This window comes from Macaca fascicularis, chromosome 8, assembly GCF_037993035.2.
Source record: "Macaca fascicularis isolate 582-1 chromosome 8, T2T-MFA8v1.1".
Taxonomy (NCBI): domain Eukaryota; kingdom Metazoa; phylum Chordata; class Mammalia; order Primates; family Cercopithecidae; genus Macaca; species Macaca fascicularis.
In genome coordinates this window covers 8,701,195-8,726,450 of record NC_088382.1, presented here as the reverse complement: position 1 = coordinate 8,726,450, position 25,256 = coordinate 8,701,195, and the positions used below count along the sequence as shown (strand labels likewise).

At 49.9% G+C, this 25,256-nt stretch overlaps 1 protein-coding gene and 1 long non-coding RNA gene across 2 annotated transcripts in view; one reads left to right on the top strand and one right to left on the bottom strand.

Moving 5' to 3' along the window:
* Positions 1–25,256, bottom strand: part of DEFB108B (defensin beta 108B) — an 875,574-nt gene that overhangs the window by 174,061 nt on the left and 676,257 nt on the right. The gene's annotated exons all lie outside the window — the stretch shown is intronic.
* LOC135964606 (uncharacterized) lies at positions 21,001–21,847 on the top strand. The gene is made up of 2 exons (XR_010577109.1): positions 21,001–21,074; positions 21,625–21,847. It is a non-coding gene; the product is annotated as an uncharacterized lncRNA (long non-coding RNA).

Below are 25,256 nucleotides of genomic sequence, written 5' to 3'. Positions count from 1 at the left end.
GTGGAGAGGATGATATTTCTTCCAATTTCGCGATGGATGTACACCACCCCTGTGATATGATTCCTAATATCCAGGGGGCGAGAGGATTAGTCTCAGTATTGCAGGAGATGTACACTGCCTAGTGATATTGTTCCTAATATCCAGGGATGGAGAGGATATCACCCCCAATAGAGCAGGGGGTGTACACTCCTTCTGTGACATTGTTCGTAATAGCCAGCGGGGGAGAGGAAGACATTACTCCCAATATTGCAGGGGATGTACACCCGCTTGGGATATTGTTCCCTATATCCTGGGAAGGAGACGATGATACCAGTGGCAATATCGCAGGGGGTGTGCACCCTTCTGTGATTTGGTTTTTCACTTTCAGTGGGGGAGAGGATAACATGAATCCCAATACCGCTGAAGGTGTACAGGCCCCTGTGATGTAGTTCCTAATGTACAGGAGAAAGAGAAGAATATTGCTCTCAATATCGCAGGGGGTGTGACCACCCTGCCCCCTGTATATTGCTCCTAATATGCAGCGGGGTGGAGGCTGAGAGTACTCCCAATATCCCAGAAGGTGCACATACACCTGTGATATAGTTCCTAATATCCAGCAGGAAAGAGGATGATTTTACTTTCGATATCGCAGGGGGTATACACGGCCACCAACCCTGGGGTATCGTTCCTAATATCCAGGCAGGAAGAAGATGACATGGCTGACAATATCGAAGGGGGTGGACACCTCTTCAGTGGTATGGTTCCTCTTATCCAGGGGGTGAACGGATGATATTACTCGCAATAAAGTAGGAACCGTACAGCCACCCTGGGATTTTTATCCTTAATAACCACAGGGGAGAGGTGATATTACTACCAACGTTGCAAGGGGTGTACACCCCTCCTGTGATATTATTTCTTATGTCCAGGAAAGGAGAAGATGGTATTAGTACCAATATTGAAGGGATGGACAATATTGTTCCTGTCATCTAAAGGAAGACATGATATTACTACTCCCACTACCGGAGAAGGTACACACCCCCCTGTGATATTATTCCTCATAACTTGTGGGGGAGAGCATGATATTACTTCCAGTATGACAGTGGCTTGATACCCAGTCTGTGATATTTCTCCTAATTTCCAGTAGGTAAAGTATGATGTTCCTGCCAAGAGAGTAGTGGGTGTACAACTACCCTGTGATATGTCTCCGAATATTCAGGGAAACACAGGGCGACATTACCCCAAATCTCCCAAAAAGTGTACCCTCATTGTGTGATATGGTTCCTAATATCCGGAGGTGCAGAGGATGGTGTTCGTTCTCCTGTCGCAGGCTGTGTATACACAACCTGTGAAATTGTTCCTAATATCCTGAATAAAAGAGACTGCTAATAATGGACACACGTTGCAGGGGGGAGTAATTGGCTATTGCGATCCACATCGCAGGGGGTGAGGCACTCCCCATGATATGGGGAGTAATAGCAACCCCCTCTCCCCCCTGGCTATTACGATCCACATCGCAGGGCAGTCCAGGACACCACCCCTGGCCCAACCTTGACCGAGACAGTGAGTGTCATGGGACCACGTCAGGGCGGGTGGCAGCTCAGCTTGAAGGTATCCCTGCTGCCAAAGACCAACTGCTCCTGCTAGTTTGAATCTGGCCACAGGGTCTCTGTTGGTGAGACAGGTGACCATGAGGCAGACACCCTGAAATCTAGCACGACAGAGCTCAATGCCCCCATGAGAGGCACCATAGCACGCAGACTTTGCAGACATACTAGCGAAGGCCACAGCAGGCCCTGAGGGAGGAACAAGCTGACCAAGATCCTGGGGTCCTGCCATACAGCCTTTAAACCAGGGACTGGAAACTGTTTCCCTAAAGAGCCAGGAGTCAGTATTTTCAGCTTTGCCAACTGATCTTTGCCTCAAGAATGCAACTCTGCCATGGCTACACCGCAGCAGCCTTCTTCAGGTGGCCTGTGAAGAGATGGGCATGACTGCACCCACATCAAACTTTACTTATGGATATGGAACCTTCTCAGTGTCATGAATTGTTATTTTTTTTATTTGTTCAGCCATTTGGAAATGTAAAATCCATTCTTGATTCACTGGCCACAAGAGCAGGCAGGTACGGGCTGCCCCTGGCCGACCTCTGGAATGAGCTTAGAGAAGGAAATGACAGGCTGGGCCAGCGCAGCCTCCTCACAGCAGATTCGCTGCAGGAGGGTCCTGCGTAGCAACCACTTCTCATCCTTCATCTTGGCTTCAAGTGCAGCTCAGGTGGAGAAAGAGAGAACAGAACCGGCCTCAGCAACAAGAAGGAAGGAGATGCAGGGTCAAGTAGCCGTGTGGATCCATCACACTCAACATTCACACCAAGCAGAGCACAGGCAGGACCAGCCCAGGGGGGGCTGAAATGGAGACTCTCTGGGGTGGGGGCTCTCTGGGTGGGCAAGATTCTCTACCTAAAACTCAAATAGAAGATCTACACAGCAGTAGTTACAGAAAACACACACTAAGAAAAAGGCCAAAATAAAAATAGGACACCAAGTTTGGCCAACCGGGTCTCACAAGCCAGTAGGTAAGAAAACCCAGGAGGGCCCACCAGAGGGGCTGGGGGTGGGTTCCTGCCTGCAGGGGGCTTGGGACACCCCATTCCCACAGAGGAGGACCCAAGCTTTGGGGAGGAAGCTGTCAGAGTCACCAGTGAGCTGTTCAGAGCTGGAGCCATAGAGCAGGGGAGGAGCCCTGGCCACGTCCCTGTGCAGGCTGAGAAGCCGGTGTAGGGGCACAGCCCCAGGGGCCGATGCAAACAGTGGACCGCGGGCCCTCCTCCTGCCCAGAGGATACTCAGCTCCCAAGGGACCACCAAAGTCTCGAAATCAGGGACACACCACCTGACCCTCATGCCCAGGCCTCCTGGACCAGGCAATGTCCAATACAGGCAGGCAGTCTGGGCTTGGGGCCAGGACAGGGGTGGACGGTCCTGCTAGGCAGGCCTCCTTCTCCCTACCAGCTGGGCTGGTTGCACTGTAGTTTTGTTCTGGCAACATATTGCTACCCACTTTGGCCACACCAGTCCCCGGCTCCCTGGCTAGGCCCAGTGCTGTCCCCCGAAGTATCCGTGGGAACCTGCATCCCACAGGGACCCACAGCTCAGGGCCAACCTCCATGGGGACTCTTGGTTGTGGTGGTAGAGGTGGGGGGAGTTGACCTCCAGCCCTCCCTTCCTGGCCACTGTGTTTTGTGGGGATCATTCAGTCCTGGGAGCTTCCTAGGTACCCCAGAAGGAAGAGAACAGGGTGGTCATGGCGGCCTCAGCCCCAGGCTCTGGGCCCAAGTGCAAGAGTCTTTCGCTTCTGGTTTGATCTGGGCGGTAACAACAGGTCAAGTCATTCACACAAGGATTGGCTTCAATATAACGCATCAAGGGACTGTGGAGGACACAGATCAGCCTCCAGGCCAGTTACACCTGGTGACTTCGCCAGTGCAGGCTGGGGAGTGGAAAAGCTGAGCCCTGACCTCCCCACCTACCCTGCCCACCAGATGCCAGTAGCGGCCAGGGATCCCTGACGTCAGGCAGAGGCAGACAGCACAGTTGCTGTCTCCTTTGATCCCATCCTAGGGCCCACAGGGCCTGGAGAAACCTGGCAGGGGCTGAGTTGGGAGAATCAGGCAGGGAGATGCCAAGTGAAGAATGTGAGGGACTGGGTATGAGGGGCACTAGGGCACAGGGTCTGCTTCCCCTGGAGAGGTGGCAGTGAGACATAGAGTAGCCAAGCCTCCGCAGGCACCACCCTGCTGCCAGGCACACGTGGTGCCCATACCCACCCCAATGGCTGCAGGAAGGCTCTTCATCAACAAAAGGAGAGGACGCACCCACACCCATATAGGCATTGGTGCCCACACACATCAGAGAAGAAAATTACTGCTGTGCTCAAGGTGTGGGGAAAGGGGCAATGTCCCCTTCCTCCCCATGGTGGGTCCAAAGTTACCCGCTCCTGCCAGCACCCCCACCCCCAAATCCACCAGCTGCTGACCTCCACCACAGTGCCATGCCACGTGCCAGGAACAGCTCAGCGGTACATCCCAAAGGGTGCTATCCTGGAGCGGCTGTGCTGGGCAAGTGACACGTTTCCTAGTCACAGAGGTTTTCTTTCTTTATCGCTCCTGGCCCTGGGCCTTGATTTCCCCCACTGTGGCACACTGTAAAAATCCCATCTTAAAGGCTAGGAACCCAGAAAGGTCACCACACCTGGTGAAATGGGGGGTGAAACTCCCTGCCTTGGACTTCTTGCTCCAGGACTGATGTCCATTGGGACACGGCCAGGCCAGCATCCTGGGGAGGACTGCATTCCTTGCCTGGGGAACCTTGCTCCCAGTTAGGAATCACTGGAGCTGAGGTCCCTAATGGATTGGGGGAGGCACAGGGGTAGAATGGAGGTAGCCCCATCATATGGTCCTGTGTAGACCCCAGAAAACAAGCATTGAGTTCAGACTCTTGTCTGAAGCTGGCCACATGAACGTATTTGGGCTTTGGGGTGTGATGAGGGCCTGGGGTCAGGGAACAAAGTGTTCTGGTTTGGACACGCAGGATGTTCTCTGCAGCTCCCTCAGGTACAGAGTGTGTTGCTAAGTATATGCTTTTAAAAACCCTAGGAGGAGGGGAACACAAAGGGCCCTGAAGTCAAGGGCATGGTCCAGTCTTTCCACCTCCCCAGCTGAAGACATGCTGGAGGACAATTTTCTGAGTTTCATAACAAAGAAGAGAAAAAAGAAATCAAAAAGACCTTGAGGATAGGCAAGCCAATGAGGGCTGACTGGGATTACCCTGCCTAATCCTCAAAACAAGCTTTCCCTATATGTCCTCTGGGCCAGGTGAGGAAACAGATCACAGTAGGACATTCAGACCCTGGGCAGGCAGCTGGCAGCCTGGAGCCCAGGGAAGTGCAAACACGTTTTTACTGAGGCGCATCCTGCACAGCCCTAAATCCATTAAAACTTGAGGCAATACAGCACATGCTTCTGTGAGCACAGGGTTGGGGCTGGGGTTACAGATTAACAGCATCTCAAGGCAGAAGAATTTTTCCTAGTACAGATCCAAATGGACTTTCTTATGTCTTCATCTTTCTCCATAGACACAATAACAGTCTGATCTCTCTTTCTTTCCCCCACACAGAGAGTGTCACCACTGTATGTCAGCCACTAGGGGACAGGCTTCAGCCTCGCCATGCAGGAGACCTTTCAGAACAGACCTGAGGAAGGTGGGCAGAGTGGGTAGGGAGAGGAGGGCCTGGCCTGAGGAAAGAGCAGGCTGGGCCTGAGGTTGTCGGGGGCCTGAGGTTGTCGGGTGCCCGCATGGGCCTCTGGACAGCACCAGGATCTGATGGGACCAAAGGACAGGCCAGTGGGCCGTGTGGGGCCTGTGACTCTGAGTCAGCAGAGAATATGCCTGAATTACATCCTGATAGATGCACCCTGACTTTGAAGCTGAGGACACCTAAGGCATGGAGGTGGGGTGGAGGTGGGGGCAGAGCAGGGGATGGGGAGGGAGCCTGTGCCGGTCCAGGTCAGAGGTGGTGGCTTGGCCCCAGTGGCTCCAGATGCAATGAAGAGCCAAGAGAGACTTTCCTGAGGGACTTAGATGCCGGGGTGGAGGAGCACTGCAAGGTTTCAGCCTGAGTCCCCGGAGGATGGAGTCACCAGGAGCTGAGGTGAGGAAGACTGAGCGGTGGGGGGTTGTGCGGGGGTGCAGAGGCCTGAGCTCAGTTTGGCCCCTGCAGATTTGAGACGCCCACTCCATGCACAGGCAGAGACGGCAGGGGAGGGGAAGAGGCTGCAGCTCAGGTAGCCCTGGAATGTGCAGCCCGACATGCTGGGGCACTGGGTCCTGGTGCCCTCATGGCTGGGAGCTGCTTCCCTCCTGGGATGCCACAACTCCTTTAGGGCACATCTGCAGCTCCTGTGCCCACCACAGAGGGGAAGTGGGAAAGGCATCTGTGCCTATGCATGTTCTCCTTCACCTTGTCCTAGGCAGATCCCAGGCAGCACCTCCCCTCCCAAGTGGCTCCCCTTGGCCCCTGCCCCTAGTGTTCACAGACAGACTCTCGAAGAGGGCTGGACTCAGCGGCTCACTTCTAATGAATAGAACCAGGCAAAAGAGATGGCGGTCTCTCCTGAGATTGAATTGGGGGGGGGGGGGGGCGCTGCAAGTTCCGTCCACTGGAACTCTCCCCCTGGCTCTTGATAGTTGCTAGTTCTGGCAAAGCCAGTCACCTGCCCAGGGCACAGGGCGGCCTGAAGCTGATGCCACGGAGAGACTGGGGCCTTCAGTCCAACAGCTTGTAAGCAACAGAATCCTGCCAGCAACACAGAAGCGAGCGTGGAAGCAGCTCCTCCCCTGATGAGCCTGAGCCTTCAGAAGACATGGCAGCCCTGGGCAGACACCTGCTGCAGCCGCGGAGAGCCCCTGGGGCAGAGGGCCCAGTGAAGCCTGCACTCCTGGCCCCAGGAGTAATCATTCCTGTGGTTTAACTGTGTGCTGGTGTGGCTGGGCCACAGTTTGGAGTAATCTGTCAAGGGACAATAAAGAACAAACACACACCTCAGGTCCTACTGGGTGGAAGCTGTACGGTCAGCACGGCATGTAATATCTTCCTCTTGAATTAGAAGATTCATTCCTAAGGCCAACGATTAAAAAAAAAAAATACCTCTAGTTGTAGCACCATTAAAATACATGACTTGCAAAAAACAAAACAAAACAAAAAAACTAAAAAAGAGCCATAGCTATTCTCTTCCATCTTAGCTACAGGAATATATTAATATATGTTAATTCCTTGACTGACTGAGCAATGGGCCAAACTCATGAGAACAGATGTGTGAGGACCGTCAGTGACCACCCTGACCCCAGCCCTTACATACACACAAACTGTTCAACATAAGCCGTAACCTTGGGGGTCTTGACACTCTAAATTGTATTGTTTTTCATTAACTATTTCTATTCCCTAAACAATACCTGTTCATCGGAGAGAAAAATAGCATTACCTATACTAAGCAAAAGAAAGGAAATAAAATGCTCAGAAACATTTACATATGTATGCAGACTCACACACACACACTCACACACACACGCACAGGCTCACACTGTGTCTAGGACTGCCTTTTCACTTATTTGTATGTCCTGAACATATTTCCACGTCAGTAGACATTTATCCTCGTAGCAGTAACAGCAATTAAATATTATTACAGCGTCTATTTTTACCATCATTTATTTAACTCATCATGTTTGAACTGTTAGGTTGTATCTATCGTTTTTTGTAATACAGGCAATTTGATGACAAATGACCCATCCCCTAATGTTCAATATAAAATATCAATTATATAAGGAGATAAGGGGTATTTGGCTAAAATAAAATTTAGCGTGCCCCACCTTCTCCACATGTACTATGCTCTAAAAAGGCATGAGTAGTTAAATTACCCCTTCTATTCTCCAGCACAGATCCTGAGCCCAGCGGTGGGTGCGGGTGCTTAGAGCACCGGTCTCCTCTCCTACCCGCCAGAAGGCAAAGGCCACTCAACTGCCACCTTAAGACACCCAGGATTCTCCTCTTCTTTTTTATTAATAGAATAAAGCTCAGGCTCAGTCCATGAGAGCAGCGCTCTCCGACTTTGCATTCATCAGAGTAACCTAGGTGGCCTGTTTAAAAATACACATTCCCTGGCTGCGCTCGCAGAAACTGGACTTCAGTGGTTTAGTGGGAGTGTGCATAGGCCAGGTGATTCTGAGGACCACAAGGGGTTAGGAATTGCCCCGTTAATTCTGGCCAAGGGAGAGATCAGACCATCCTGCATAGTCCGCAGCATATTTCTTTTCCCTCTTTTGCAATGAATATTTGATTGTCAGCGGGATGAGCCCCAGGATGAGGCACACATCCAAGAAAAATCCATGCCTCTCCATCTTTTCCCCAGGATTGCCCTTTGGCGAGACTCTCCTTTGCGACTGCTTCACTTTCCCCGGTTCATAGAACAAACCTCTTCTTAGTCTCTTTTGTTGTCTCTTATCTGTTCAACAAACACCCACTGCGCAGGACCATCCTCCGGTAAGCTGTCGAGTGGGGCCGTTTGGGAGCCCGTCTTCGTGGGGTGAGCCCTGAAGGAACCGGGGCCCCATAAGCCCGTGCTTTTGTGGGGGTTGCCCCCTCTCCCATCGCAGGGTAACTGGCACCAGGCTGTTAAGCTGCGGAGGGGCAACCGCACATCCCATTGGGTGTGCGTATTTCAGCACGTGGAGTTGGCCAGTGAAGCCGGCCGAAGTCGGCACAGCGTACAGCAGCGGGCCTATCCGTGGGGAGGAAGGGTCGTCCCGCCTCCCCTCCAGGCTAGTCCTGTTGCGCCTCCTCCTGCCTCACTCTGACTTTCGCGCACCCAGGCGTCTCTGAGGGTCGCGCCCCGATACCCTCCTCCACCCCAAGGCTTCTTCTCCCCAGGGGCCAGGTTGGGGGCCCAGGAGCGACACAGCCTCCGTAGGCCCGGGAAATCGCAGCTTCGTCAAAGCTAAGCCCGCCGTGCTCAGCTTTTCCCACCACCTGGAGGATCCACTCTCCGTCCGTCCTTCCCGACCTCAGGCTGCACAGAAAACTTGGCGGCGGGGATCAAGGAAGCCGCGCCCCAAGGCTCCCAGCGCAGCCCCAGGAGGAATCCTGCCGGCAACAAGAAGCTGTGCGCGCGGCCGGGCGCGAGCCTCCGCGTCCGGGTGGGGTCTCCGCGCCCCAATTCCACCCCGCCCCGCCATCGGCGCTCCCCACAAGTGCGGGGTTTCCACCCGTCCTGGCGTTCGCGCCCACTCAGGGTCTCCCTCGCCCCCCCCGGGAGATGCTCCCCGCGTTCTATCCCGCCCCGCCCTGGCGCGCCAGGTAAACGATGTGACCCCGCCCCCCTGCCGTCTCCCCTCCCCAGGACGCTGCCCCTGCCCCCACTTGTGGTGCTCGGGGCATCTCTAAAGCCCCCAACCAGAGTCCTCCAACCCACCCGCGAGCGTCACGCACCAGCAACGCGGCCCCACCCGCATGGACCTCGCCCACCTGTGGCTCTACCCCCGCCTCTGCGGCCTTCCCCACCGCTAGCGCGGCCCCCACCTACGACGACCCCCGCGTAGGTCCTCCTGCCCACACGTGTCCCCCCGCCAGCCCCTGCCCCTACCCCTGCCCCTAGCCGTGCCCCTGCCCCTAGCCGCTCCCGCGCCCCCGCATCCCCTCCAGTGCGCTCGGGCCCCGCCCATTGGCGCTGGGGCGGAGCAGGGGCGCGGGCCTGGCGGCGGTTCCGAGTCGGGCGCGCGCGGGCAGGGTCCCCACTGCCTGCTGCGCAGCCGGACTAGCGGCTGCCCTCGGCCTTCTCGCCATGGACGCGGACGACTCCCGGGCCCCCAAGGGCTCCTTGCGGAAGTTTCTGGAGCACCTCTCCGGGGCCCGCAAGGCCATGGGCATGCTGACCAGCGGCGGGGATGTTCAAGGTGCGCGCGCCCCTACCGGTGGCGAGGGAGGGACAGACGGAGAAGGGGAGAACAGGGCGAAGTGGATGTGGCAAGGGACGCGAAAGACAAGAAACCTTTGGCACGGGAAGAAGAACCGATCTCTGGAAGTCACCAGGGCGGGTGGAAGGTCAGGGGTTCAAGGTTATTTTGGAATTTAGGTGCTGTGCTTCCTGCACGGTGGCTCATGCTTGTCATTCCAGTGCATTTGGAGGCCGAGGCCGTAGGATCGCTTGAGCCCAGGAGTTCCAGAGCAGCCTGGACAACATAGTGAGACTCTGTGTCTACAAAAAATAAAAAAATAAAGAAAAACACATTAAGATGCTGTATGTATTGGAAAATATTTATAGGTCATTCTTTTGAGCTCCATGTCCAAAAGCTTGCTAAAATGCTTGGGAGTTTGTGTACAGGCACGTGAGATTAGGATACATTGGCAGAATCGCGGTGTTCTCTGTTACCCTGGTTTTGCCACCTGGGAGGAATTACACATATTGAAGGTTAGTAAGTCCACGCCTCTTCTCTTCTGGGGAAAAAGGTACTTTGGAAACCAATATTATGTGGGAACGTGGCTTGGTTGGTACAGCCTCGGCTTAACAGGAGACAGCTGCCCTCAGCTCTGCAGGTGGCCTCAAATACGGTGGCCTCGAGCCCACATGGGTCACACCTGGGCTGTCCCTGGGGAAGCCGTCCACGGCGGGTCGCCTGGGCATTCTTTCCCTGGCAGAGCTGAAGTCACAATTTTTTTGTAGACTCTGTAAAGAGCTTTACCCTTCCGAGATATGATCTTGAACCTGTTGGAGCATTTGGACGCATTTCTTTTAAGGAAGTTCACCTCCAGATGTGCTCAGAGGGCCTGGTCTTAGCTGCCACAGATTTACAAATTCTTACAGTAAGTAGGTTATTCCTCGAGAATTTATCTGTTGTGCCCCCATTCTTTTTGCCATTTTATTCTGATTCTATATTAGTACTTGATTTTCCCTGACGTAGAAGACTATTGCCTGTAGCTAGAGATCAGAGCACACATTCCCATTCAAGTATTAACTTCAGGGGAATTATCTGTCAGATGTGAAATTATGGTAAAATTCCATATATTAAAATGACCATAGCTACCATTTTTGAAAATATTTTGTATACTAGGAGCTTTACAATTCTTATCTCCAAGCCTAGATACATGATCCCAAGAGAGGCATGCCCTCATTTTGGAAGTGGGGAGAAAGACTCACAAAGAAAAATAACTTAGGTAAGGGCATGAGGTGCGTACATGATTGTGGTAGGAGCAAAACAGATCCTAATTCCAAATATTGTACTGTCCCTTAGACCACCAAGAGTACTAATGTCTGGCTCTGTCACCCAGGCTGGAGTGTAGTGGTGCCATCATAGCTCACTGCAGCCTTAAACTCCTGGGCTCAAGTGATCCTCCTGCCTCAGCCTTCTGAGTAGCAGGGAAGACAGGAATGCACCATCATGACCAGCTAATTGTTATTATTAATATTATTATTATTATTTCTGTAGAGACAGGATCTCACTATGCTGCTGAGACTGGCCTTGAACTCCTGGCCTCCTCTAGTAAGCTTCCTGCTTTGGCCTCCCAAAGAGCTGGGATTACAGACATGAGCCATCATGTCAGGCCTCCACCATGCTTTTCAGGGGTGTTTCTTGGTGAAGCTCCTTAATCTAGTTAATACTGAAAAGTGAGCAAAACCAACTAGCTCAAAATCACACAGATATTCTTTGGGTGGTTTTGTGAGGGCAACGGAAAATGACTTTTTATAGCGATAGGAGTCAAGATAGCAAAAATGATATTAAGGCTTAGTACCAATGTGATGGGCTGCTTTTCTTCCCCCGGTAAAGTTCATATTATTTAATTATAAGATAAAATGGAAAATCTCTGAAGCAATGCTTCGGAGCCCAGTAGGATGGAAGGGGAATCTGAGAACAGTGCCATTTCGCCTCACACAGCTCCGGCGCCCCTCACCATCCTGTGCACACACATTCTTCGATGGGATCTTTTCAGCGTAAAGTGCAGTAATTGATTTTGCAGAAATTACTGGGTCTGGGAGGCAGATGATGAGTGATAGTGTCACCCTGTGGCACAGTGGGAGATTTGTGTGATGGCATCATTTTCTATGAATGCAGACCGCTTTGTGTGCCATACTCGGAGGACCCTTCGAAGCTAGACATTTTCTCATCTTTCAAAAGAAGCATGTTTTCCTTCTTGGTTACATAAAACTAAAAGCTTTTGATACAGGACTCCAACCTTTTATCAGGGAGAATCAGGGCTGTTTAAATAAGCTCTACCAATCGGATGGGCCGTCAGAAACAATTAAAATTAGAAAGATGAAGATACGGTAACAACGTGGTCAGGGCAAACTTCAGGATACCAGATTGCACGTTCACAGTTGCCTTTCTGCTAAGAACGTGCGGGTGAATATGGAACAGAGGGCCATGTGTCAGTAGTTGGGTTGCGTTTTGTGTTTCTTTTCTACAAGCCCTTTCTGGTGTGTTTGTGTATATTAGAGAGTAGCTGCCCAGAGGCTGCCGTTTCCCTCCCCACTCCTCGGTTCTCTCCATCTTCACCCCCAACTCCCAGTGCTTTGTTTGGAATTGCAGTCATTGTGCTTGTCAGGATGGAAGAGGCAGCCAGACACATGGCAGACCAGAGCACTGAGAGGCAGAGACTTACTTATAAGTCCCGCCCTGGCCCGGCAGTCTGGAGTGCTGATTAGGGTCTCAGTGTTTTCCTCTGCAGAATGGAGGCATCACTCGTTCTCTGTCTTCTCTCCCTGTCTCTTTCTTCACTCCCCTCTTCCCTAACACACATCTACAGTGAAAGTCTTCAGGAGCCAAAAGAGAAAAGGCTGGACTGTGCTGGGCCCCCCTGACCCCAGAGCCCATTTGCTGTCTTCCCAGCTTCCATGTGCCCAGAGTCTCCTGGGGGAGCCTTCGGAGGTGCAGATCCTGACTGTGTGGGTCTGAGTGAGGCTCCGACTCTCACCGGTAGGGGGAGGGCGCCGGTGCTGTGGGTCCCCCTGGGGCTAGTGGGGCGGTTTGCAAATCCTGCAGATCAGCTTTTCCACTTCTCCAGGTTTCTCCAACGTGAGATGCTCCCAGGAGTCCTTTGGGATTGTTTTCTGACTTTGACCAGGATTTTGACGGAGAAGATTCATTAATATAGGACACCTTGTCTTAACGTACATATGTAAATGATCTGATCTGAAGTTTTCTGAATGGAAAATGATTGAAAGTTTGGCATCCAGTAGCCTCGGGGAGTCATTCCTTCATATCTTTTCAGCTGTGTCTTACTACAATTAAGATTTTGTTTCTGTGTGTGGGGTTTTTTTTTTGAGATGGAGTCTCCCTCTGTTGCCCAGCTGGAGTGCAGTGGCTTGATCTGGGCTCACTGCAACCTCTGCCTCCTGTGTTCAAGTGATTTTTCTGTCCCAGCCTCCCAAGTAGTTGGGATTACAGACTTGCGCCACCACGCCCACCTGGGTTTTGTGTGTGTGTGTGTGTGTGTGTGTGTGTGTGTGAATGTGTATCTTTAGTAGAGATGGGGTTTCACCGTGTTGGTCAGGCTGATCTCGAACTCCTGACCTCAAGTGATCCACCCACCTTGGCCTCCCAAAATGCTGGGATTACAGGCTTGAGGCACCACACCTAGCCTTATTTCTGTGTTTCTGTAATCATTTCACACATTAACGGACCACCTTTGGTGAGTCAGGGCAGGTTTTAGGCAAAAGAACCAAGCCCTTTATGCCCCTGGAGCTCTCACTCCTGCGGTGAGGCACGGGTACAATGTGCCTGTAGCTGGACCTGAGAAGAAATTTCCTGTCTTATGAAAGGGCCCAGGGGAGCCTCTAGTTGGGGCCCTTTGACCTGACCCCACGGTGAGGGAGGAGTCGGTAGAGGAGGGTGGCCCAGAGGAGGACCTTGGATTTGCCTTAGGGGAACTGGGAAGCAGGTGGAGGGAAGCCGACTGACTGGGAAGCAGACTGACTGTCTCCGATAAGGGTGGCTCTGTGGAGAGGAGAGGACAGGAGGGGAGGTCATGAGTTTAGGGTCTCACAAGAAGCGGCCACAGATGGAAGCTTATGGGGTGGGGCATGTGGCAGGGCAGCCCTGTGCCCACAGACACACCCCGCCGAGGAGACCCAGGGACTTGAGTGTGTTGGGGCGGCGGGTAAATGGGCACTCAGCTATTACCGCTGGAAGGCAGAGCGTGTGAGCTGCGGCAGACACGGGCAGGTGGGGTAAAAGGAGAGTCTTCACAGCAGTGCTTAGAATAGTAGAAAGTGGGAAAACCAGCAAAAACCTATCAATAGGAAATTAATGAATCCATTATGGCACCTGGAATGGAAGGAATTTTTGTCAGCGTTTAATAAGGAGCTTTGTGCTGGTCGAAAGTCAGGAGGTGCACAGTACACTCAAGGGCGGTATTGAAGAGCCGATTCCAGAGCAGCTCTGCACAGCAGATCCCCCTGGGGCCAGAGGGGCCGTTTGCAAATCCAAGCAGATCCGCTTCTTGGACGTTTCTCCAACGGGAGCATCTCCCAGGATTGGGGCCTGTGTGGGTGGCTTGTGTTATTTATGCAATTTTAAATTATCTAGTTGCCACATTAAAGAAAGGCGGGCCAGGAGAGGGGGACACCGGGTGCCATGACTCACGCCTGTAATCCCAGCACTTCGGGAGCCCAAGGCAGGTGGATCACTTGAGCCCAGGAGTTTGAGGCCAGCCTGGGCAACATGGAGAGACCCAGTTGCTACCAAAAATACAAAACGATGAGTCGGATGTGGCGGTGCACACCTACAGTCCCAGCCCCGTGGGAGATTGAGGTGGGAGGATTGCCTGAGCCCAGGAGTTGGAGGCTGCAGTGAGCTGTGACTGCACAGGTTCACTCCAGCCTGGGCAACAGAGTGAGACCCTATCTAAAGAAAAAAAAGTTTAAAAAAAAAAAAAGCAAAAAAAAAACTGTTTAATATTCAGCATTCAGCCCACTATTTTGATAACAATCAGTTATTGTGTTGTTTAATATTTTACACCGTTTTCCATACTAAGTCTTTGAAATCCATTGTGTAAAGAATCTTAAAGTTCATCTCCATGTGGACGGGATGCACGTGGCCAGCGACTCCTCTGAGGGACAGTGTGGTCACGGCGATGGGTGGCGTGTCCTGCCTTTATGTAGAAGGTCCCCGTGTGGGTGTTTCTGCGGAGGCCCTGAGGGATGTGCAGGGGAGGGCTGACACCCAGCCACGCAGAGGACCCTGGAATGCAGCACGCTGCCAGTGCCCCCCCGCCCCAGCCCCTCTGCTGCCTGAGCTCTTTCCCAGATGTCCACTTAGCTAACCTCCCTTCCCTTCTTCCCTTTCCTTCTTTCCCCAAACGTCACTCTCAGGCAAGTCTGCAGGCTCTCCGATTGTCAATGGCAGCCCTTCCTCCTCCCCACCCTCTTAACACCCCCACCCCACTTGTTATTTTTCTCCTTAGTGCTTATGGCCATCCACCCCTGGGCATCATGCATTTGTTCACTGTGTTTCTTGCTTTCGGGTCTCTCCTGATCGGAACAAGCTCCGCCGGGACCAGAGACTTTCCATTTTGTCACCGACACATCCACATATCGCCCGGCAGCGATGGCGCTTGGGGCACTTGAGGTGGACAGTGAGCCGGTGGTTGAGTGAAGGGCACTACAGATTTATCTCAAGCCCTCCCCTGACCCTACCGGAAGACATGGTGGTCTGCACAGTCCAGATAGTCAGAGAGGCCCCCGTCTCGATGACTTTGACCCGGCGGGGGTGGGGAGGGGGGAACAGCACGTTGACAGAATTCCCCCTTGGTATCCCACCTCCCCATGCCTACCTAATCCCTACATTGTCAAAGGAGAGACCCCGAGAAGGAGCTTTGGCAGCAGGAGTGAGATCAGCGCAGTGCAAGCTCATTTTCTGACAAACCAGTGGCAGCAGTCGGCAAACTGACTTTATTTCTCAAAACGAATGTATGCATCAAAATTAACAAGTGAGTGATCAGCAGTGTGGGAAAATTCAGGAAAAGCAGTTCAGTGCCGTGAGAGAGGGCGAGGCAGGGAGCTTTAGTACTCCAGACAACGGAGGAGGTAAAAGGATAGAATTAGATTATTTCATTAGATTTCATCTATTCTTACTTTTTTTTTTTTTTTTTTTTTTTTTTTTTTTTTTTTTTTTTTTTTTTTTATGAGACGGAATCTCGCTCTGTTACCCAGGCTGGAGTGCAGTGGCGGAATCTCGGCTCACTGTAACCTCCGCCTCCCGGATTCAAGCGATTCTCTTGCCTAAGCCTCCCAAGTAGCTGGGACTACAGGCGCATGCCACCACGCCCGGCTCAATTTTCTTTGTATTTTTAGTAGAGAAGAATTTCACCCTGTTAGCCAGGATGGTCTCAATCTCCTGACCTCGTGATCTTCCTGCCTTGGCCTCCCAAAGCCCTGGGATTACAGGCATGAGCCATCGCGGCCAGCCTATTCCTTCCTTTTTTTTTTTTTTAAATACAGTTTAGATTTTATCAGAGCAGAATCCCAGGAAACTGAGATTTGTAAAATGGGAAATCCAGCTCCTCCAAGTAGCCAGGAAATAAGGGTGACCTCAGTCATTCTTGCTGGCCCTGGTGTGGGCCGGGGATGATTCTGACTCAAGGAAGAAGCGGTCTTGTGACTGTCTTACCCGCACTGTGGTTTAGTAAGAAGGTGTTAAAAAGTGTGTCATGTGAAGAAAGTGATTTAATAATTGGTCAGAGTAATGACCACGTATTTCCTATGTAACCACTCCCGCGTTATCTCCAACTTTATCTTTGGTTCTCATGACAAGATTATCACTTCCCTGAAAACTGGGGTTTTTGCAAATGACGAAGAGGTGTTTTTCCAAATGGTAAAGTTCTTCTTTGGTGGGAAGATGTTTTCTCCTGGAAATCCTTAGGAAAGTTATTCGGTTCTTGGGTTGGGCTCCCAAAACCAAAACGAAACGAGATGGATTATCCCCAGGATACCTGAGATATAAGGACAATCTGTAGCTTGAGTGTGGAGTGAAAGACACTGAAACTGCCCTTTGTCCCAAATATCTGTGTGCTGGGGCCCTAGAGAGCCCTAAGGAGATGGTGAAACAGGTGACATTTGAAAGCCCGTACTGCAGGTGTGCATGTCTTCCTCCCTGTCCTGTGGGTGACAGAGCCTGCCAGTAAATGCTGGTGCATTTCCTTCTTACTTTTCATCCAACCATGTTCTCCTCCAACCTAACCCCTCACTGAATGTTCCTGGGGCTTCCTCAGGTTTCACCCTGCAGGGCCCAGCAGGAGGCAGCTGATTTGCAGTCCTCACCATTCAGAAGTTCAGAGGGAGGGCTTAGAACCACACAGGCTCCACCCCCAGGCAATGAAGTGAGCATCTGGCCTCAGCAGGCATTATTTTCCTTCAAGTTCCCATTGGTGACTCTAAGGCACAGGCATTGTAATAGAGGAAATCAGGAAGTCTTGAAAGTTAAAATGAAATAAGACTAGGGTTTACACTGCAGCTTCACCACTTCACTAAGGTCGTTACATTCCAGTAATCAGTTTATCCCCCTCAGAGCCTCAACTTTCTCATCCCTCCAGGGAGGTGTCAGGAGCTCTGCGGGCTTCCTGTCTGCCAGCCCCTGAGCTCAAGGACGACACGTGAAGAAAAGCCCTTCGCAATGTAGGGCTCCATCCCACCAATGTGCAAGTGAATAGAAGTCCTTTCAGGACCTAGTATTGTGTATTTTTAAGTGTGGTGCCCTGTCACCTGGAAATTGCTAGAAATGCAAGTTCCCAGGCTCCCTCTCCACCTGTGAAACCCTGGGGGTGGCCCAGCTACCTGGGGTGCGGCGGCCACCGCTAGTGATCTCCTGCTGTGGGGTCATGTCACTGTTCTTTCTGGGTGGGTGCAGGTGGATCCAGGGGTGGGAGGTGGGGAGAATCCCGCAGGGACTTCAGGGACTGAGTTTAGTGCTGCGGTTCATTTTTACTCTGCACAGGAGTCTCCTGGGGTCACCTTGTGTATCATGTCCAGCCTTTGTTTTTGTTTTTGTTTTTGTTTTTGAGACGGTGTCTCGCTGTGTCACCCAGGCTGCAGTGCGGGTGGTGCAATCTCCGCTCACTGCCAGCTCCTCCTCCCGGGTTCACGCCATTCTCCTGCCTCAGCCTCCTGAGTAGCTGGGACTGCAGGTGCCTGCCACCACGCCCGGCTAATTTTTGTATTTTTAGTAGAGATAGAGTTTCACCATGTTGATTAGGCTGGTCTTGAACTCCTGACCTCAGGTGATCTCCCCACCTCGGCCTCCCAAAATGCTGGAATTACAGGCATGAGCTACCACGCCCAGTGGGCTAATTTTTAAGTTTTACAGATGGGTTCTCACTGTTACCCATGCTGGTCTCAAACTCCTGGCCTCAAGCAATCCTCCCATCTTGGCCTCCCAAACTGCTTGGATTTGCAGGCATGAGCCACCACACCTAGCCAAACATTGATCTTTCATTTTAAACTTCATCTAGAGATGTGACAAAAACCAAATGAGGTATCTGTTAAAATACTTTATAACCCTAGTACAGTAATAGAGTAATCCAACTGACAATTTCACAAAGCTCAATTTTTGTTAACAAGTTCAAGGTTATACATGTTAATAAAGATAACATTTATTCAACCAGAGGAAAAAGGTTACAATGACAGAATTTATCTTTTTCTTTACTATGTTGCCTGAGCTATGGTTAAGGTTTGGGGAACTAGTATCTTAAAGAACCTTCAGAAATGTCTCATTCTAGAATTTAGAAACAAACTTTATACTCTTGGGGTTGAGAGAATCCAGGAGCAATCACCACCCCTAGTGTCCAGATGCTACTCTCCAAAGGCGCTTCCCCACTAGCCACAGAAATCAGAGCTCCCTGGGAAACAGACAGTTGAGCCTCTGGAGCAGGGAGGGCCTGGCTGTGCATGCTTTAGGGAGGTGGGAGTGGGGGCGTAGAAACCAAAGAAGTGAGACCAAAATGGGCCAACAGCTAGGGCAAATGTGGGCATAAAACTAAATTCCATCTGATCACATAGTCTCAAATATGTACGTGTACAGAAATATTTCTGTGAGGTCACAGTGGTACTAAAAAACAAACCAAAGAAGACAAGGGGAAAAAAGAAGAAAAGAAAGAACTCTCTTCCCCATGGTGGGCGCAGTGGCTTACACCTGTAATCCTAGCACTTTGGGAGGTCAAGGTGGGCAGATTGTTTGAACTCAGGAGATCGACACCAGCCTGGGCACCATGGTGAGACTCTGTCTCTACAAAAAAATATAAGCACTAGCTGGGCATGGTGGTGCACACCTGTAGTCCCAGCTACTCAGGAGGCTGAGGTGGCTCAGGAGGCTGAGGCTGCAGTAAGCTAAGACCATGCCACTGTACTCCAGCCTTGGGGACAGAACCAGACCCTGTCTTTAAAAAAAAAAAAAAAAAAAAAAGACAGCCTCTTCTGTCATCATTAGAGGTAGTTCCTGCACCACCCTAACTCCTCCTCAAACTGGACTTCCCAGGGAGAGCAGCCACCCCTGCCTTTTCCACAGAACCATATTTCAAGATAACCCGACAGCCCCAGCTGATGTGGAGCTCTTCTTTGAAGAAGTCCAGCAAACGAATGAAGAATTACAGAATTTGAAAACTTCACAAACTCTAATAAATGATTCAGGCAATAATCCTCAATGAACATGAAAACCATTAATAGGTGTATGAGGAACTCATTATCACAGGACACCAGAAACTCAAGTGCACCAGCTACTCCGTGGCTGAAGGGAGAAAGCAGATCTTCACAAGACAGTGGCCGACTCTCAGCATGCACCCCGCTGGCGTGAGACCCCCAGTGGAGGCAAGCAGGCCTCACAGGAAGGTAGGATGTGGCCATCTATGCAGAGCTCCCCACGAGGGACTCTGCTTCAAAAGGCACAGCCTGACTCAAACTAAGTCTTTGGATCTAAGTTCCAGTTCTCAGGAAACACAGGAACATGGCACCCAACACCACACAGGAGCAGCCAGGCCACCTGGAAAGTGAGAGCGCCCGGAGGAAACCCGGCCTGCACACTCCTCTGCCGTCCGAGAGGGTGCCCGGGAGAGACCCAGGCTGAGCAGCTGTGATCTGTGGGACCCTGTGCCACAAACACTTTGAGGCCAACTAGAAAATTTGAATATGGAATAAGAAATAGGCAGTTTTAAGAAAGTATGTTTTATGCTATTAAAACTGAAAATGGCATTAGCTCATATAAGAAAGAATCCTCATATTTTAGGGTCACAAATTCAAATATTTAGGGGTAAATGATGACGTTCATAATTTACTTCCAAAAACTTCACAAGGAAAAGGATATCTATTCTGTGATAAGTGTTTAGGGGCTCATTATCCTAGTCTACTTTTCTGTATGCTTGAAAGTTTTCATAATTCTTTTTACGTAAAATAATCTTGGAAATATGTTTTTACATTAGCATTTATGTGGAAATTATTAGTATTTTATATAATACATATAACTATATTATTATGATAATGACCTTATATTAGTGACATAAGAAACAAGCGATGTATCAGAAAGTGAGGATGTGATTAAAGTTCTGTGACTGCATCCACTATCGGAAGAGCACTTCCCCGTGCCAAGGACAGGCTCGAAGCTTCACACACCCTGTGTCGGAGTGGGCACCATGCATGCACCCCCACTCTCCATGCAACAAAGCTGGAAGTGAGGCAAGAAGCTGGGGGCCAGGAACCTTCTCTGGGGTTTTCTAAACACCGTGTTTGTAACCACCATGCTGAGCCCACTGAAGACTATCATTGTAAATGTCCAAAATCAATGTCCAAGTAAGATAGGCAAACTTAGGCCAAGAATCTTACCTACACTTAGATATTTCTTAAGCATCGCTAAATGTGAGAGAAGCCATGTCATGAAAATGTAAGAACACAAACAAGTCAACTTTTCACAATCCACCATCAAAATTTCCAACAAAATATTACCTAGCATTGCTTGGGTGATCGTGAGTGGCATGAAATTGCTTAAGCTGCTCCCACGTAAGCTCCAGGATGCACAGTGGGTCACCCCCAGAGACCACTGAGTACATGTGGTGGGGAAGAAGTCTGTTTTGAAGGTGCTGGGAGAATATCCTCTCATTGTCTGTCTTGAAATGTGAAGTAAATAAATAAGAATATGTATATATAAAATAATACACACATGCTACATTACTTATAATACAGCCAGTTGATCACATTCTGGTGCATATGCCTGTAATACTTTGCAAATAAAACTCTTCTACTGGTAAAAAAAACAAACAAACAAAAAAAGACACCGCTGCAGGCATTGCTTAACACTGTATTCAATCACTCATCACCCACGCACAGGGCTCAAGGATTGAGAACAATGGACTTTTTGATATGTGTTGCAACAAACGCATAGCCGAGGGCTGTAAATCGGAGGGATCACCAGGTCTGCCTTCCAGCCACGAGGGAAGTGGGGAGAAGCTGTCACCCCAACTTGAGTTTCAAGAAGACTCCTTGGAAGAAAAGACCACCAAATTGAGAATGAAAAGGTAAGAAATAGTTCACCAGCTGAGGGGGGCTACGGAAATCAGAGAGCAGGCCACCCATGAGCCTCAGGGACACCAGCACAGGCAGGTTGTCAAAGTCACAAGGGGACATGAAGACACTGGCCCAGGACAGCAGCTCTTAATCCAAAATGGTTTCAAGATTCCTTTACACTCTGAAAAATTAACCCATTTATTCCTGAGGTTGCAATTTTTTTTGTAAAAATCAGACTTTGGCAATGACCTTGAGCTGTAGGATATAAACAACTCCCACAAGCTTAGGATTCCAATAATGGAACACTAGGCAAAAATGGGTTTTAACGAGGACCCAAACAGCTTTTGATTATGTGGGCTTTTTTTGCCTGTGTAGGTACCTGTGTGTAGTGTCTGGCTCAGAGGTGAAGCTGGACTCCCCCATCTGCTCTGTATCCAGCTTACTGTGTGTCACACACCTCACCACACAGCCTCTAGAAAGTACACCATGTACTTGGGCAAGAATGAGTGAAAAAGACAATGTGTTGATAGTGGTATGAAAATAGCTTCTGTCTCACTGCAGATCATACGCGGGGGTCGTCAGACATGGTCTGAGACCTGCTGGGAAGAACAGCAGCCTGGCCCTGCTACCCCCTGGCTTCTGCTCACAGCACTGACCCCAGCTAATCCAAGAACATGTCACCTATAATGAGAATATTGAAGAAAAATCAACCATCTTTCAGATGTGTCTATATCATGGTACGGTTCATGGGTAAGGTAAGCTGAACACAACATAAAAAAGAAAACTTACAAACCCTGCCTTCATCTCATTAAAGATGACTCCTTTAAAGACCAAGGGCATCTGGGGGTCGCTGGAATTCTCATGTTCCAGCCGCCATCCTTCCTGCCTAAGGACAAATAATTATAAGCTGACAGTAACTCAAATACTAAAGTCTGTATCAACTAGTTAATCACTCATGACATACCAGAAATCCAGCTCACGTAAACCTGGGAAAAAGGTGGCATCCAAATACACTGAGAGGAGATTCTGAAAGTCCTTGGGATTTTGTGTGGAAAATGGATCCAGAGTATAATCACTAGCTGGGTACAAAGGAAAAGTGAAATTGTAAAATTTAACAGATTTCTACTAAAATTATTGAATCTCAAGCCTCATTTCCCCTTTGTCCTAGGATAGTAAGTTGTACCTATTCTTGAGATGGAGCAGTGGCTCCATGCTCTGGCCCCCAATCTCAGCAGCTGTCCCAGCTCATCACCCTGAGTGCCGGCTTTCCCATCCCATCTCAGGATCTGCACTGGACGGGCACCAGGGCTTTCTTCAGCGAACATCTAAACTCTCTCAAGTGTCTCCAGAGACTTTCACACGTCTACAAAGATGACCTCATTCTGTAAGAGCATGGATTTAACTTGCTCTTCCATGTCACTCCTTCACAGAGTGTTCACAGATGAACAGCACTGTTCATCGTCACCCTATTCACTAGCGTCAGTCTTACTAAAAGTCAAACATCAATGTTAGTGGTAACTCTGGAGGCCTGGCATTGTAGTGATATCCCCAAGAGAAAACTGTTTTGAACCTTTCTGGGAAAAGTTCACGTACCTTTTATTCAAATGCTGGTTTTTATAATCTCGCTACCATGTGGCTTTCCTGAAGAATGAAATTTCTAACGTCCTTCAAGTAGAGAGAGGTAAAAATTTTTCTAGAACATTAATTGCCCACTCCTGTCATCTCTTCTCAGAAACTAACTGAATTCCAGTGGGTGCGCCTGGCAAATGCAAACGTGGTTTTCCGTTCAGGATGCTGGTCTTACCTGTGAAGGCGTTCATGAACGTGGAGAGGGACCGGTTCAACATTTTGAAGAAAGGGTCTCTGCACGGATATTTCCGAGACCCACAAAGGATGGTATGCTCAAGAATGTGAGGAACACCAGTACTGTCCATGGGAGTGGTGCCGAACTGCACGCTAGGGAAGAAGGAACGGCATGCCAGGGAAGGGGTAGGAATAAGGAACAGAAGGCCAGGGACGGGGAGGAACAGAACGCTAGGGAAGGAGAATGACTAGAATACAAAACGTTCATCTTAGTGCTGCGGACACAGTTCCCAGATGCATCATCACCTCAGGCTACTAGAAATTATCATTCTGACACCACAATTCTCCAACACAGGGTCTCCCAACTCTAATGTAAATCATTGATTCCGACTATAACATTGTATTTTGATGAGATTGTAAGTCCGTGTAAGCTTTTCCTTATTTTTCAAGATGCTCTGTCAATAAAAATACTAGTGAGATGATATTTAAACCACGTAACATACAGTCAGTGCTTTAAACCAAGCTTGTCTAACCCACAGCCTGCAGTCCGCATGCTCAGGATGGCTTGGAATGCATCCCAACACAATCCCTACACTTTCTTAAAACATTGAGGTCCTCTATTTATTTTTTTTTAGCTCATCAACTGTCCTTAGTGTTAGTGTATTTAGTGTGTGGCCTAAGACAGTTGTGGCACAGAGAAGCCAAAAGATTGGACATCCTTGATTTAAATAAAACATTCAAGACCATGTTCTTACAATGCACGATGTACCTGAACAGATTATTCGTGTCTTCTCTGGCCAGGTGTAAATACCTGGCTCCTCTGTCATCGTGGCTGAGCTTCATGGCCGTCAGGAACAACTCGGGAACACATGTCACCTGAGTTAACCAGAAAAACACGAGCAGTTAAACGTAGACAAAATAGCCTGTGAAATGGTGATCTTCGACACACTGAGAAAACTGGCTTTTCTGCCTGAAATTAGATGGTGCCGGGAAGCCAGTATTTCAGAGCTGGAGAGAATAGAACCATCCTGTCCAAGTCCCTTATCCTACAAACAAGGAAAGTAAGACCTAAAAAAGGCAGATGAGAATGTGTGTGTATATATGTATATTTTTGAGTGCTTATTACTGGCTAGGTATTTTCCATTTTTTTATTTTTTAAATTTTTTATTCTTTTTTGGCTAGGCATTTTCTAATCATGTCACATAGAATCCTGTGACGGAGGTATTCTCATCCTCATTTACAGATGAAAAAACTGAGGCTCAGGGTGATGAAGCAAGCTGCCCGAATCAGAGCCAGGATTCGCCCTGGTGTCTGCCCTTCCCACGGTACTGTGCTGCACCTAAGTCCTAAGTAACACAGCACCCTTTCCAACACCTGCTGAGTGCCTCCTGATTTTGTGTACTGCACCTCAGTAACACAGCACCCCTTCCAACATCGGCTGTGTGCCTCCTGTTTCTGTGCATATAATCTCCTGTAGTGCGAAGCACGGGCCTGCAGAAGGGGCAATGCTGGAGTGGGCTAGCCGGCGACAGCGGGGAGACGGTCCAGGATCAGTCTTTGCTTCTCCTAGTTTGGGATGGATTCTCGGTGGTAGCTGTAAGCACAAAGCTGGTGCTTCCAGAACAGCTGGAGGGGCTGGGAGGATAGAAATGCCCCCCAAAAAGATGAAAGACTCCCCACTCCTGGGGCAGGGTGGAAGATCTTCTCCTACCTTAGGCAAGCCTCCTGGTAAGTGTCCATACTCCTCGGTATGAAAGAAACTGTCTTCTCTTCCAGTCAGGCCAGCCGGCCCTCTCCCTCAATCACATACCACGTCCCTGTGATCACCACGCCACTTGCCACTCCCTCCGTCCAGGTGCCGTGAGTCACCTGGCCAAGCACACACAGCAAGTCACTGGCAGAGGTGAGACCTCGGGTCTCCTCAGCCCAATCTAGGGAGCCTGCCATCCAACAGTCATGCATAAAGCAGCCCACTACGACCTGCATCATCTACCGCTGTTAAATTACTTGTTTCCAAGCTTACCGTACTTTGTATCAGATGATCAATGCATTTAAAATCAGCAGATACAGTGAGATGTCTGCTCTCTAATAATATATAGCTTTAATAATAATAGCGCTCATGGTAGCTATTTCTCAAACAAGAAACATGACTTATCATAAGTTTCTATGGCTGGACACAGTGGCTCACACCTTTAATCCCAGCACTTTGGAAGGCCAAGGTGATATGGTTTGGCCTCGTCCCCACCCAAATCTCATCTTGAATTGTAGTTCCCATAATCCCCACATGTTGTGGGAGGGACCTGGTAGGAGGTAATTGCATCATGAGGGCGGTTCCCCCATGTTATTCTCATGACAGTGAGTATGTTCTCACGAGATCTGATGGTTTTATA